This window comes from Mustela nivalis (assembly GCF_964662115.1).
Source record: "Mustela nivalis genome assembly, contig: HAP1_SCAFFOLD_2793, whole genome shotgun sequence".
NCBI lineage: Eukaryota > Metazoa > Chordata > Mammalia > Carnivora > Mustelidae > Mustela > Mustela nivalis.
In genome coordinates this window covers 1-14862 of record NW_028133872.1, presented here as the reverse complement: position 1 = coordinate 14862, position 14862 = coordinate 1, and the positions used below count along the sequence as shown (strand labels likewise).

The window sequence follows — 14862 nt, the reverse complement described above, 5'->3', positions numbered from 1 at the left end:
GGACTGGCTGCGTTCAAATGTCAGCTGTACAGTGAGTTCCTGAAGCGGCCCAGGGCTCCTTGCCCAGACTGTTTCTCAAGCACTCAAATGGATTGATGGTGATGAATTCACGTATCTCATGGAGTTGTAGGTTCATTAAATAATAAGGGCAAATTGAGGCATTAAGGCTGGCTCATAGGAAGCACCAGCCACTGGTTATCACATGGACACCATCTTGCTTTAGTCCCTTGCAATAGCCCCATGTTACCGGGAAAAGAGTACTGGGGGGGGGGGGGGAGTCAGGTAAGGATCCAAGAGTGAGTGCGTGATTTATACACTCAGCTTTACCGCTGAGACGAACTCTAGGTTTCCAGGCCCTTCACGTGCGGGATTTCCTCCCCCCTCCCAACAGAGGGTGGTTTCTTGCAGCTCATACTTTCTTTTTCAAAAAGATTTTATTTATTTATTTAACAGGGAGAGAGAGAGAGAGACAGCAAGAGAGGGAACACAAGCAGGGGGAGTGGAAGAGGGAGAAGCAGTATTCCCTATGAGCAGGGAGCCCAAGGTGGGGCTGCATCCTGGGATCATGGCAGATGCTTAACGACTGAGCCACCCAGGTGCCCTACATATTCTTTCTTTCTTTCTTTCTTTCTTTCTTTCTTTCTTTCTTTCTTTCTTTCTTTCTTTCTTTTTTAAAGATTGTATTTATTTAGTTGAGAGAGAGACAGTGAGAGAGAGCGTGAGAGTGGAGAAGGTCAAAGGGAGAAGCAGACTCCCTGTGGAGCTGGGAGCCTTATGTAGGACTTGATTCCAGGACTCCGGGATCATGACCTGAGCCAAAGGCTGTTGCCTAAGCACCTGAGCCACCCAGGTGCCCTGCATATTTTCTATAATAATAATTTAAAAAAACAGTTGGATTTCTGAGTAGGGTAGGAAGAATAATGGCTCCTCAATGTTGTCCCTGTCCTAATGCCTAGGATCTGCAAGGATCTTACCTTACATAACAAAAGGGGCTTTGCAGGTGTGATGGAAGTTAAGTAGTGTGAGATTATCATGGATTACCTGGGTGGGTAGGATCTAATCCTGGGAGTTGGAAAAGTGGAAGAAGGCTTCAGAGGAGTGAAAGAGAAGGATCCCCCAGGTGAAGGAGTCGCCCCTAACACCCCATCCCACCGTTGCTGTCTTTGAAGATGGAAGAATGAGGCATGAACAAAGAAATGTGGGAAGCTTCTAGAATCTGGGAATGGCTCTCAATTTCCATCCAGCAAGTAAATGAGTTACCTTGGTCCTACAATTGCAAGGAACTGAATTCTGTAGTGACCCAGATAAGCAGGACTCAGTCCCTCCTAGAGCCTCCAGAAAGGAATGCAGCCTGTTGATACCTTGATTTTCATCTGGTGAGACCCATATTGGACTCCTGACACGGAACTCTAACATCACACATTTGTGTTGTCTTAAACCACTAAGCTCATGGTGATGTGTTACAGCAACAACAGGAAACTAATACACAGAGATTTCCATCTTAAATTATTTGGCAGATGTTACCAGTAACACCATCAAATTCAAGAACTCAAAAGGTATGGAAATGATGCCTGGTGATAAAGGAGTTCTGGGATATATGGAGTTGGAGAGGCAAAGACAGTAAGGCGTTCATTTGGCAGTGCTTAGACCACACTTGGCCTCATGGGATTGGGGTTGAGGAAAGAAAGTGCCAGGGAGGTGACGGAGGGTAATAGACTATTGAAGGGTTTGGTTTCTTGAGATTCCAGTTCCTGTCTTTGGCTTTCATTGTAAGCATATGCATGGACATCATAATTGGAATATATGTACTTGGTTTTAAAAAAAAATCACTAGAGTCATACTGAGTAAATTTTATAGACAGATCATAATAATTTTATTTATTAATTTAAAAAAAAAGATTTATTTATTTGAGAGAGAGAGGGAGCACGGCGGGGAAGAGCAGAAGGCAAGGGAGAGAGAAATTCAAGCAGACTCCCCACTGAGCGTGGAGCCCCAACTGGATCCCACAACCCTGGGATCATGACCTGAGCAGACACCAAGAGTGGGACATTGAACTGATGAGCCGCCCAGGCGCCCCCAAGAATTTTATTTATTGACTTAAATGAGAGCTTAATAAATGAATAATGCTTTAAAATGTGCTCTTTGTAAGTTTCCAAAGGAAAATCTGAAAAATTTAAATGTTTTTCTTTTCTTTGTTTATGAATCCTTGTAACAATGGAAATGTTTTGTCTCCTAAGAATGGCATGGAGCTCAAGTATATGACTCAGTGGAAATGGCGACCACCTCTTTGGTTGTAACAAATGGGAAGTGAGTTAGGAGAGAGCCCAAGAGAAACAGGCTGATAGTCAGGAAAATGCAAGGCCTAGGGGGGCGTCTCTATTTTGGACTAGAAGGCGTGATGTGGAGGATTGTAATGAGAGACAGAAAAAAGTGAATAAAATGTTAGTCACTAAGCAGTCAGGCCCTTAGGAAAAAAAAAATGCTAAAAGAAAAAAAAGGACAAAAAGAGTTTAAAAATCTCTGGCTTTTATTAGCCAGATTTCCTCCCTTCATCAGTGTAGATCGTTGCTGGGAGCCCTTCACGGTTCCAAGATGGAAGAGGCCAGCTCTGCCTGCGGGTCAGGGGATTTGGCAATGAAGGAGGCTGGAACCATTGGCAGCTATGGTCAGCCCCTGGGCAAAATTGTAGAGGCAGCAGTATAAGCCTCTGCTGGCCTCAGACATCAGTCTCCACCCTGCTTTCCTGTTACCGATCTCTTCTCAGGGCCCTCATGCTCTTCCCGGCCCGTGGCACATTCCCGGCCCACTTCACCTCCCCTGCCCACACTGGTACGTGTCCTTCTCAGAGGAGCCCATACTTGAATGTTGATTCTTCCCAGTACTTTTCAGCATGGCCCAGTATGGTAGGTCTTTACTACATAATTAGAAGAATTCAGCCAACTGGAGGTAATTCATACCAAGGTGTGAACAAGTGATTTTCCCTTAGTGCTCCCAAGAGTATTTAAAAAATTAAGCTCTTGTTAACTCGACAGACTGTTTAAGGATTTTATTTATTTATTTGACAGACAGAGATCACAAGTAGGCAGAGAGGCAGGCAGAGAGGAGGAAGCAGGCTCCCCACTGAACAGAGAGCCTGATGCGGGGCTTGATTCCAGGACCCTGGGATCATGAACCGAGCCGAAGGCAGAGGCTTTAACCCACTGAGCCACCCAGGTGCCCCTCGACTGACTCTTTAATTGGTGGAATATTAAAGTAGCCTGAGGGAGATACTGAAGGACAGAGAAATAAGAGGAGGCGCTTCCAATTCAATTGAGGCATCGAGGCACTGACCACTCTGCATACGCTTGCCTTGTTGGCTGCAGCACAGTTGGGAACTTGAACATTCAATCGGTCTTGCTTTTAAGCTCAAGTGTGTTTTCATGATCCCAGTACCCTACCACCACTTCGGAAAAATAGGCTTGTGGAGCCTACCTACCAGGTATGTTTCACTGTGCAATTTTAGTTTCCAAACATACGTATTCTTTATTTTTTTAAAAGGATTTTTTTTATTTATTTACTTGACAGAGATCACAGGTAGGCAGAGAGGCAGGCGGAGGGCTGGGGGGAGAAGGCTCCCTGCTGAGCAGAGAGCCCGATGCGGGGCTCGATCCCAGGACCTTGGGATCATGACCTGAGCTGAAGACAGATGCTTAACCCACTGAGCCACCCAGGCGCCCCCCCCCCCTTTTAAAGATCAATTTATTTCTCTTAGCGAGAGCACTTTTGAGCTGGGCAGAGGGACAAGGAGAGAGAATCTCAAGCAGTCACTCTACTGAGTGGGCATGGGGCTTGATCCCACAACTCCAAGATTGTGACCGGAGCCGAAATCAAGAGACGCCCAGCCTACTGAGCCACCCCAGCATCCCCCAAACATACATATTATTTTTAAAATTGTATTTCAAGATACCTCTATAGAAATAATCTTTCCTCCCTCTGTAATTAAAAAAATTTAAAACTTTCAAGGTAATACCACACATGGATGAGAGTTCGGGAGAGCAGCGTTCATGGCTGCAGAGGGCTGTCTGAATTGGTTTGTTTCCTATAGGGCATTTTGGCAGCCAAAATCAAGGAATTTCTTTTTTTTTTTTTAATTTTTAAATTTTTTATTAACACATAAAATCAAGGAATTTCTGAGGGACACAGCCAAGGATGTGTTGCAAAAATTTAGCCAAAAATATATTTTTTAAAGATTTTATTTATTTATTTGACAGAGGAAAACACCAAGAGAGGGAACACAAGCAGGGGAGAGGTAGAGGGAGAAGCAGACTCCCGGCCAAGCAGAGAGCCCGATTTGGGGCTCAATCCCAGCACCCTGGGGTTATGACCTGATCTGAAGGCAGATGCTTAACAACTGAGCCACCTGGGTGCCCCTAGCCAAAAGTATTTATTTCAACATTGTTGATAATCATGGAAAACTGTACCACTAAAATGAAATTTGTGGTATAAATTAATGGTATATCCAGTCACTAAAGTGCTATACAGTGACCACAAGTTAAGTATTGTGGAAAATTGTTTAATGATAGAGAAGAATGTTCAGGATATACTGTCAAGAGAAAAATTGGGATACAAATCATTGATGTGATATGAACTTTCTCATACATATAAACACATATATATACACATATATTATTCATAAATCTATATACATATGTAGATATACATATAAACATAGAGAGAGCAAAGCATATATGCCAAAATATTAATGTCATTTATATTTGGGTGGTGAAATTATAGGTAGTTTTAATTTTCTTTTTTGTTTATTATCTGTAATTTATCTCGGGTTGTGCTAGTAAGTGTGTGTTGTTTTTCAGAGAGGAAAAAATAGAATTCCTTTTAAGGGGATCTGAACATCCTCTGAAAGTAGGTAACAGCAGTTCTTGTAGTTTATAAACGCAGAGGCATCTGATGGGGTTTAACTCCTAAGAAAGAAGTAGCGGCTTGCTAGGCATAACAGGAAGGCTGTGCAGATAGGCATACAAGGAAGCACAGTTAATGGAAGTTTCATTTATGCATATATATCTTTTTTTAAAAAAAAAGATTTTATTTATTTATTTGACAGAGATCACAAGCAGGCAGAGAGGCAGGCAGAGAGAGGAGGAAGCAGGCTCCCTGCTGAGCAAAGAGCCCGATGCGGGCCTCGATCCCAGGACCCTGGAATCATGACCTGAGCTGAAGGCAGAGGCTTTAACCCACCAAGCCACCCAGGCGCCCCTATACCTTTACTTTCACAGATTGTTTTTCGAAAAAGATTTTTTTTAAACTTTTTTTGTTTTGGAGAGGCGGAGAGCCCAAGAGGAGAGGAACAGCGGGAGAGGGAGAGAGAGCGTCTTAAGCAGACTCCCTGCTGAGGGGGTTGGGATTGATCCCACTACCCTGAGATCATGACCTGAGTGGAAACACAGTTCGACGCTTCACTGACTGAACCATCCGGGCGCCCCTTTACTTGTACAAATTTTAATGAATACCAGCCAACAACTGAAGTTCTCAGTCATCATTTTCAGTTTCAAATATACTAAATCATTATTTGACAGAATACAGAGAGCACTGTCAAAGGTTAAACTGGAAGAATTGCTTCACCAGAGATGTATGTGTCTGGAGAGAATTGAGTCGAGAAGTACTGACGACAGGCCTTTGGAAATAATTGTAAAGTCATACAGTGCCCTCTTTTGGTAGCTATTTGCAATTCGTTTTCCATTTGCTCCTGTTCAAGCTGTTCATCTACAAATTCATGCACAAACTAAACTAACTTTAAATCACCTTTTTCCTCAACAGATAATGCTGATAATTCCAGTCTGTTATCACCATCTGGTAAGACTGTTATTTCACGGCTTTGGGTAATTTCAGGAAAATAGCCTCAATGTTCCTCACGCAATAGGGCATGAGGTCAGGTCTAGCAAAATTGCTTTTCTCCATGCAGGTTGATTTAATTCTGTCATTAAACCTACACCTGAAAAGTCAATAGCGAACACAGACAAGAGGACAGGCAAATTGGTGCCCCCACATATATGGACAAAGCTGAGGAATAAATTGTGGGTTTTCGTTTGGGGAACTGCTTAAGTTCTTCAACGTTATTTTTAGTATTCTTGTTCATAGGTCTCCCGTAGAGTATTAAGAACATAAACCTGCCCAGTGTTCCTGTATATTTGAGGCATGAGATGTTCTCTTCAGTATACTTCCTCAGGCACTTCTGAACAAATACTTTTCAAAGGACTTCTGAGGGCTTAGCCCTCCTGAGAATGGGAAGGCAATCAAGAGAAATTTTTCAACTAGGACCCTGTTGGCAGGAACCAGGACTAGAGCCCACATTCACGACTGCTAGCTGGAACCAGAACCGGAAGTCAGGGATAAAGTGGTCTAGCCCCATATGGTGAGAGCCGATGGGACAGTGAAGCCCCAGTAACTTACCCAAGGTCACACAACTCCCTGCCCCCATCAGGCACAGGCAGCACGTGGCTTTTTTGCCGCCTCCTTCTGTGTTCTTTCTGGTATACCGTATATTGTAGAACGATCTTTTATGGTAAGGAGCCAGTCCATTCACATTCTATCCTTAGTTGTATGAAAATGAGCTGCTGCTGTTAATTCATTTAAATGAAATTAGTAACAATAGCTGTTAACTTCTTGTGGACATACCACATGCTTAGGAGTCTCCGGACATCTCGTTCAGCTTCCAGTCTTGCAGTATAGGAATTACTATATCCACATTCTAGACGAGGAAACTGAGGGTCAGAGAGGATAAAACTTGCTCATGTTCACACATTCTGTGGAAGCAAACTACTCGTGTTTGAGCTTGGACACCACCCTCCACATCCCATTGCTTAGCTGTGTGACTTTGGGCAAGTTTCTTCACTTTTCTGGGCCTCAGTTGCTTCATGTATAAATCGGGGAATGTAATACTATCTGCTTCGTAAGTAGTCATGAAGGTGAAAGGAGATGACCTATGCACCTGGCCCAGAGTAAACCCGCAAGAAGTAATAACAATCATTATTCTGAGTGATAAGGGGATGGGGTGAAGATTCAGACCAGGACTGCAAGCCTTCGAAGCCCAAGCTTTTTGGACTGTGCCAATTTGCCCCCTTGCTGTTAAAGGTTCCTAGGGTGCAATGAACCACTGTATTTTTCTCCTAGTACAGTAGCCATCATCTGACTTAATGATGGTAATATCTTAGCAAAATCCTGTTTGCATGGAAATAGAGGATATGGAGATTTGGAGGCACCCACCGATTTCAGTCAAAGCCTGGGTCCTGGGTTCCCCGGGGGAGAGCCACACTAACCGGAACGGAACAGCCGGAACACATCCAGGGACCGGCAGGGGCTTGTGCTTTCTAGGCCTCTTCTCACCACTCATCACCTTTCAGAAGAGCGGATACTCATTCATTAAAAAACCAGCTTTGGCCAGTTATTTTGTTTTGTCCCAACAGCAAAGGATTCCATACCCACACTTTGAATCTTATTGCTCAGAAACCGTCTTATTTCTTGAGAAATATCCTTGGTGATTAAAAAAAAAAAAAGTCAATGACAAACTATGAAAGCAATAATGTAAGACAGGGTGTGTGTGTTTCAGCCAATGCATGAGCAGTCTAAGACAGGACAGCCAAGTGCCTTGACACACCCAAATGTGGTCCTTAACCCACTGAATATATCAGTCTGCCTCCTGCAGCAGAGCTTGTGTTACTTGTAAAATGTTTGCATTTATTTTTCCTGTGTATATGTAGAAGTCAAGCCATAGGATCTTTTTAATACTTAAACATGCAAAGTGTGTGTAGTAGATTGACCTCTTAGCGTAAGTGTATTTACTCCATGGGAAATTTAGAACTTGATTGTCTTAATAGCAGCCATATTTTAAAATAACTTACCAGGAAAATGTGTTAGGTGGTACTGTACTGAGTGATAGCAAAGTTTTTTGTTTTTTGTTTTTTAAATCCATTCACAATGGGAAGAGTGCCAGGCATTACTAAAACAGAGTGGAGCCAACGTGCTCATATATTTCACAATTGTAGTTTGACAATTATTCAAAGTATAAAATGTTTTCTTGAATTCTCTGGCTGAAAAAATTTGGAAGTGGTATGTCACATATTTTGCTGTGGTTCCAAAACTTATTTCCGTAATATTCCATAGGTAGGAGCAGGCTTTGAAGGATGAGTCTCAAGTTCTTTGTCTGTAAAATGAGACAGATGTGTTTATTTCATTCCTTGGGGTTCTTTCTCTGCAATTCTCTGGTTAAGTGTATAGTCTCTGAGAGATTATGGGGCTTGGAGATTCATATTGGTCTGATAGCATGTTGTCTACTTCTTTTCATAATTCTATCTCAAAAGTTTTAACTCTTTAGAATTCAATAAATAATTGTTTCAAAATATTAATTTGAAAATTTTTTGTTTTTTCTTCTTGCAGTTGAATCGTCTTTTGTTGGTTTTGTCCCCTACACCAATGGTACTCCAGGCAAGATTTTGAAAAAAAAAAAAATTCAAACCTAGTTTTAGCCCAATTTGTTAAGTTTTAGATTTAATTATGCCTTTTATTGGTTCCTTCCCCCTCCCTCGGGACAAAAGAGGTTGAAACTACAAGCCTAAATGGTAAGAATTTTTCTGAAGCAAGTGAAAATTGATAACCCTTAATATGAATATAAGTATAATGAGTGGTGTCGAAGGTTTTTGTATTCAAATACGCTGAAGGAAAAACACCCCAAATCAAATCCCCGAATCTGTTGACTCTGGAGAGTACCCTGAAGTTCTTGGTTAAATGAAAACATTCTTATGGAAGGAGTCCAGCCCCCCACCACGCTAACTGCTCTGTGAAAAAGAAGAAATGCTGATCCCATTTGGAGTACCCTATTTCTCTTGCTTTCCAACACAATGCCAGCACATTTTATATGACAGATTGTTTAAATGTGGAAAGCACATCCAGTGACTTCAGTGATTCGGCATGGAGTGTTCAAAGATCACCCTTTTTTTTTTTTTTTTTAAAGATTTTATTTATTTATTTGACAGAATCACAAGTAGGCAGAGAGGTAGGCAGAGAGAGAGAGAGAGAGAGAGAGAGAGAGAGAGAAGAGGAAGCAGACTCCCTGCTAAGCAGAGAGCCCGATGTGGGGCTCGATCCCAGAACTCTGGGATCATGATCTGAGCCGAAGGCAGAGGCTTTAACCCACTGAGCCACCCAAGCACCCCTACAGATGATTTTATCAATTCTTAAGTAGCACGACATAAAGAGAAAAACCCAGCTTCTTCGTCACTCCAGAGAAGTGGGCTGTGTCTGAGGGAGGCGGACCGGGCGCGTTCTCAGCGGTCCCCTCTGTGGGTAGGCGGCCTTCAGCTTTGTGCAGCTCAAACCTAACCCTTTCCACAGCCCCTTACTTAGTTAAAATAGAAATCTCTTGGTGGTTAAGGAGCCAATGGATCCTAGATGAAGTTCACACCGATCAAGACTGGTTTAAATTCATATTTGGTTTAATAGGACGGGCTAGATATTACTGTTTTTTATATTGAATTACTTTGTAAAGATTTGCTTTTTTATTTATTTCACAGAGACACAGCAAGAGGGGGAACACAAGCAGGGGGAGTGGGAGAGGGGGAGGAAGCCCCATGTGGGGCTCCATCCCAGGACCTGGGGATCATGACCTGAGCCGAAGGCAGATGCTTAACAGACTGAGCCACCCAGGCACCCCTACATTTAATTACTTTTTAAAGTGAAAGAACATCTTCAAAATAGCTTTGGCCGTAGTTTTTAGATCCATTGTATGTGGATTTTTAAGTGTGATAATATGTACTTTTCCCCCTTAAGGTTTCATCCAGAATAATAAATGACACTATTATTTCTATTTAAAGAAATAGCAGTTAGAATAGATTTTCAATGGAATTTTAAGGGAAATAAGATCAAAATGAGGTTTTTTTTCCCCCTAAAAGTCAGTTAAATATAATGTTTAAGAAGTTTAATTTTAAGCCAAAGCTACTTAAAGATTGCTTTGTAGGAGTGTACCATCAGGCATCCGCAGGGCTGTATATTAAAGTTGGTATCAACTGGAAATATATCCCTTAGGGACTTGCACTATAATGGAGTGTAAAAGGGATAACCTATTAAACAACATAAATGAATTTATTTAAATCTAATAATCATAGAAGTGTTGCTGTGTTTTAGACACATCACCTGTGTTTGGGAAACACATTTTAAAAGAATGAATACTTGGGGCACCTGGGTGGCTCAGTGGGTTAAGCCACTGCCTTCGGCTCAGGTCATGATCTCAGCGTCCTGGGATCGAGCCCCACATCGGAGACTCTGCTCAGCAGGGAGCCTGCTTCCCTCTGCCTCTCTGCCTGCTTGTGATCTCTCTCCCTCTGTCAAATAAATAAATAAAATCTTTAAAGAAAAAAAAAAAGAATGAATACTTGTGTCTGGGGTTTGGAGAATGGTTAGTGTGTGGCGGGATGGGCAGCAAATACATTTGATAGTGTCAGCTGGCTTTCGCAAAACTCTCTAGCTTCTCTAGGATTTGGGGAAAAGTTAAATGTTTAAGGAATCTAGAAGATGTATGTGTTCATTAAGCGTATCAATAATTAAGCTTAATTTTCATTACTTTATTTCAGATGCTACTTCGAGTGTATTATCCACTTTAAACAAAACAGGTAATATCAAGTTCTTTCTAAATATAATAGCTTGTCCTCTGCCTTCTTGGGTTTCTCACTTGTGTGGTCAGCCTTCTGGGTTGTTAAATGTTGTCTCCTTGCCTACTTCCTGTGTCTTCAATTGTTGATTTACTACTCATTTCACTTTGATAGTGTCATTCTGGTGTTATCATTTTCCTGAACTCCCTCCGTTTAAAATAACTTTAAAAAATTGTAATAGTAATGTATCTTAGCTCATAACAAATGGAGAATATAGAAAAATATAGTGAAAAAAATAGAAATAATCTCTAATATTACTTTTCTAAGACTGTTACTGTTAATCATTTGGTATATTTCCATTCATGATCATATATACATATGCAGTGTGTGTGTGTGTCCGTCTGTCTTTTACACAATAGTCATAGTATATATAGATTTTTATGTTTTGCCCTTTTGATTTCATATTAAATTATAAGTATTTTCCACTGTCCATTACTATTAATGACTTGATAATATTCCATTGTGTACCATATGTTGAACATTCTTAAAGCTGTTTATACTTTTTTAATAGAAATTGTTGCAATGAACATCCTTGTGCCAACATTTTGCATTCATTCCCGATTTCCATAGGAAGCATTCTAAGGATTGGATGTAGTGGGTTAGCAGTTGGCGAGTATTTTAAGGTCCTTGTTAGATACACTGCTCACTTACCCTCTTGAAAGCTTGTACCCAGCAACGTTCCTGTCAGCAGTGAATGAGGCACAAGGATGTTCATTGCAACAATTTCTATTAAAAAAGTACCTTTGCTGAGAGCTGAGACTATCTCACATATTATCAGAGCTTTCAATTCAGTAGGTTCTGTTTTACATTCTCGATTAGAGAGGTTGAACATTTTTCCCCAAAAGCACTTTTGTTTCTAGAACCGGAAGTTCATATCACAGATGTGTTTTGTTTGCTCTGGGAAGGACAGTATCGGGGCAAACCAAATACTATACGATAATGCAAAATACTGTCAGCATCCGTAATTACCACCAGCCATTACCCATGAGTCCGTCACACACTAAAACGGGAACTCATCAGTCACACATAACACAATCGAGGTTTCAGAAGCTGGTAGTGTAACGTTATCATTCTTAAGTGCTTCTCCAAGATCTGAGCTTTGTGTTCTCTTCAGAATTTGCCACTCACCCAGGCAGACAGACCTTTGCAAATCTGTGCCCCGATCGCAGCCTCTTCTAATTGGCCATCCTTAGGGCCAGGATTTCTAAACCTGGTTCTCTGTTATCTGAGAAATGAACCCAACATACTCTGGGGAAGCCATTTCTAAGGCTTGCTTCTTCAGAGCATGTTCCTATTGGCCTGCGGTTTGAACAATTCTGTCCTGGTTCTGCTGTGACCTTATTGTACAACCGTAGTCGAGTGTTTCAGCCTCTTTGAGAATAATTATATCTACGGATGTAATAGCGGTAATATTATGTTAGCTCCTAGAGAAAATAGCAGGACATTTTCTTGATTATAGAGTATGCAGTATTTTAGGTCTTATGTTTCCATTAAGTTTTATTCTGAACCACCTTTTCTTTGCAACCTGTCACCTGAAGGTCCTGAGAGTGGCTTAATTCTACATATCTGAAGTGTAACTGCACATTAATTTGTCTAGCAGCAGCACGTGGAAACCGCAGTAGAATGGCACAAACAGTGGGGTGCGTAATGGGTGGGAGAGAACTGGGTAAACATGGGAATCCAAAGCCCACACCCACCCTAGTTCAATGCTATAGGATCTGGGTACGTGATTTCCCTTTATTCTGCTGCCGGGAAAAGCCATAGTGGCCAAAATGTGTCAACAGTATGATTTTCTTAGCACTTCACTAAAATGCTACTCATGGCAAATTGGTTTTTAAAAACAAGCAACAGTTCTGCTCTAATATTTAAATTGCTTCTTTGCAGAAAAAACTAAAATCACTATAGTAAAAACCTTCAATGCATCAGGTATGATTTATTATCAATATCAAGACTTTTTTCTTTTTTATAAGTAAAGTAAAGTAAAGTAAAAAACAAATGGCTGGTTTTTATGTTTTCTTTCTCTTTTTTCCTACCTTTTAAAATGAAATCTGTTCTTAATGAATAGATGTTTATGCACTGGGTACCTGAAAGTTGTACTAAGTGTCTAGGCTATATACTCACGATGTTACACAGTGCCCACCCTTCAGAATCTTCTAGTTTGGGGAGAGATAAGGCAGATAAAGAGATAACTAACACCAACATGTATGCAGATAAAGGCAAATCATAACACAGGTGTTTCTGACATGGTTAAGAAGCATGGGAAATAAAAGGGCTGGTGCTAGTGGTTATCGATGGGATGTAATTTATGAGGGAAGGTTTCTTAGAGGAGTCAACCTCAAACTCTTTTGAAATCAAATAAAGGGATGTACTTTATGTACCTTGTGCAAGAGTAGGAATACACGATTTGCTTAACAAAGGCTTCTGGTTGATTTAAAATAGGGGTTGGCAAACTGTGGTCTGCGGGGCAAATACGGCCCACTGCCTGTTTTTGTAAATAAAGTTTTATTGGGACACTGCCATGCCCGTTTGTTTACATGTTATCTATGGCTACTTTTCCGGTACAATGAACAGGAGAGTCGAGTAGTTGTGACAGAGACTATATGGCCCACAAAACCTAAAATATTTATTTTTGACCCTTTATAAAGTTTTCTTACTCATGATTTAAAGGATGACCTATGGTCATGTACTCGGGGGAAATTACAGATAAGCCCTAAGAATGGGAAAGAAAATTCTCAGGGTTCTTGAGCAGCAAAAGACACACATCGCTGGAAACAAAGGTGCTAAAAATTTAGAGAAAGATGAGAGATGGAAGGTAACACTGAGTGAACAGTAGACCAAGGATTGTAGAGAACATTTAAAGCATTACTACCCACCATCTAAAGCAGGTATATTCAAAATGAAATTTCTATTTTGGCGTGGGTAACATTGCTATGAAACAATATCCAATTCTATATGTAGGGTACCTTGTGGCACCTAAATTCAGTTTGTTCACAGAATCAAAACTCTTAGTTGAAGCATGATACCTCTACAGCAGACGTCACCCAGATTGTTCTGGCAGAAACCATTTCACATGCACTAACACAAGTTCTAATTTTAGTTTGTGTCCAAACTCGTTCTCTTAAGAAAAAAAATTATGCACTTCTAAAGTACAATGGAAATAAAATAGCAGTCGGGCATTGCATACATAACTCTGACCAAGCCAGACCTAACAGGGACAGCAAAATATTCCTTAATGTAACAGTCTTTTCCCCTTGGCACTTTGCTTAATGTGTTATCAGCATTTGCCCCTCATTTACTATAGATTTCATACACTTCACCACAAGGATGAAATTAAGGCAAGATTTTTAGGGGAGTAAGCCTGGAGCTCTCTTCAAGTCCAAAGAAGAGATGCACTTCTCTTTTCACCAAAGGATGCAGTGTTTTTCAGGTGACTATGTATGAAGTTTTTGGTTCTAACATGGCTTATTTCATCTCCCATTCGTCTCTCCCTCCTTTGTATGCCTGTGTGGTCTCTTGTCCTGGCCTTCCCTCCATTTTGCCCTCACTATAACTTTTTTATTTACCGGCCACCATCACTTACTCGATTGCACACTCGTGGAGGGCAGGGTCTGTATCTGCAGCCTTCCAAAACCTGTAGAATATGGTGGTTGTTGAGCAAATAGTTTTGAATTTTGTGGTTTTTGCCTAGGTGCAATGACATCATGACACTGCTGTTATTTCTTAATATATTTGCATAAGGAAATAAGAGCAGCATTAGAGCGTTCAAGGACTCCCCTACCCAGGAAAGGAAGGAGGATCTATGAGTAAGGGCTATTGCATTTAAAGTCTCTATGCTCGATTTGCCTTCATACTGTTCTTTTTATGTCAGGCGGGAGAGGGCTTAATTGGGAATGGGACAACAAAAATTTTGAGGGAGAAGTAGGGAATTAGACAGTGACATAATAAGGAGTAGTAAAGAGTCAAGCTGTATAGCTGGGCAGCTACGAAATGAAAAGTCTCTTGTTGCACTACTCTTTGTGGAATTCATCCAGCCAATGATACCCAACTTAAAATATTTTTGGTCCACATTTGATGCCTAAATTTGTGAATTCTCTTGACAATGTAGGATGTAAGTGTAGGTGTTGACATGTTTAACCGGCTGGGTTGTTTTCTTTGCAGGAGTCAAACC

General features: G+C 41.0%; 1 long non-coding RNA gene across 2 annotated transcripts in view; it reads left to right on the top strand.

Moving 5' to 3' along the window:
• LOC309858562 overlaps positions 1-12621 on the top strand; it is a 33683-nt gene extending 21062 nt beyond the window's left edge. The window contains exons 2-6 of one of the 2 annotated variants that reach the window (XR_014308244.1): positions 5812-5847; positions 8428-8466; positions 8586-8609; positions 10617-10655; positions 12579-12621. This is a non-coding gene — a long non-coding RNA (uncharacterized lncRNA). Of the gene's footprint in view, positions 1-5811; positions 5848-8427; positions 8476-8585; positions 8610-10616; positions 10656-12578 lie in introns of both variants that reach the window. The other variant, XR_014308245.1, reaches the window with a different exon arrangement.
• The last annotated feature ends 2241 nt before the right edge of the window (positions 12622-14862 follow it).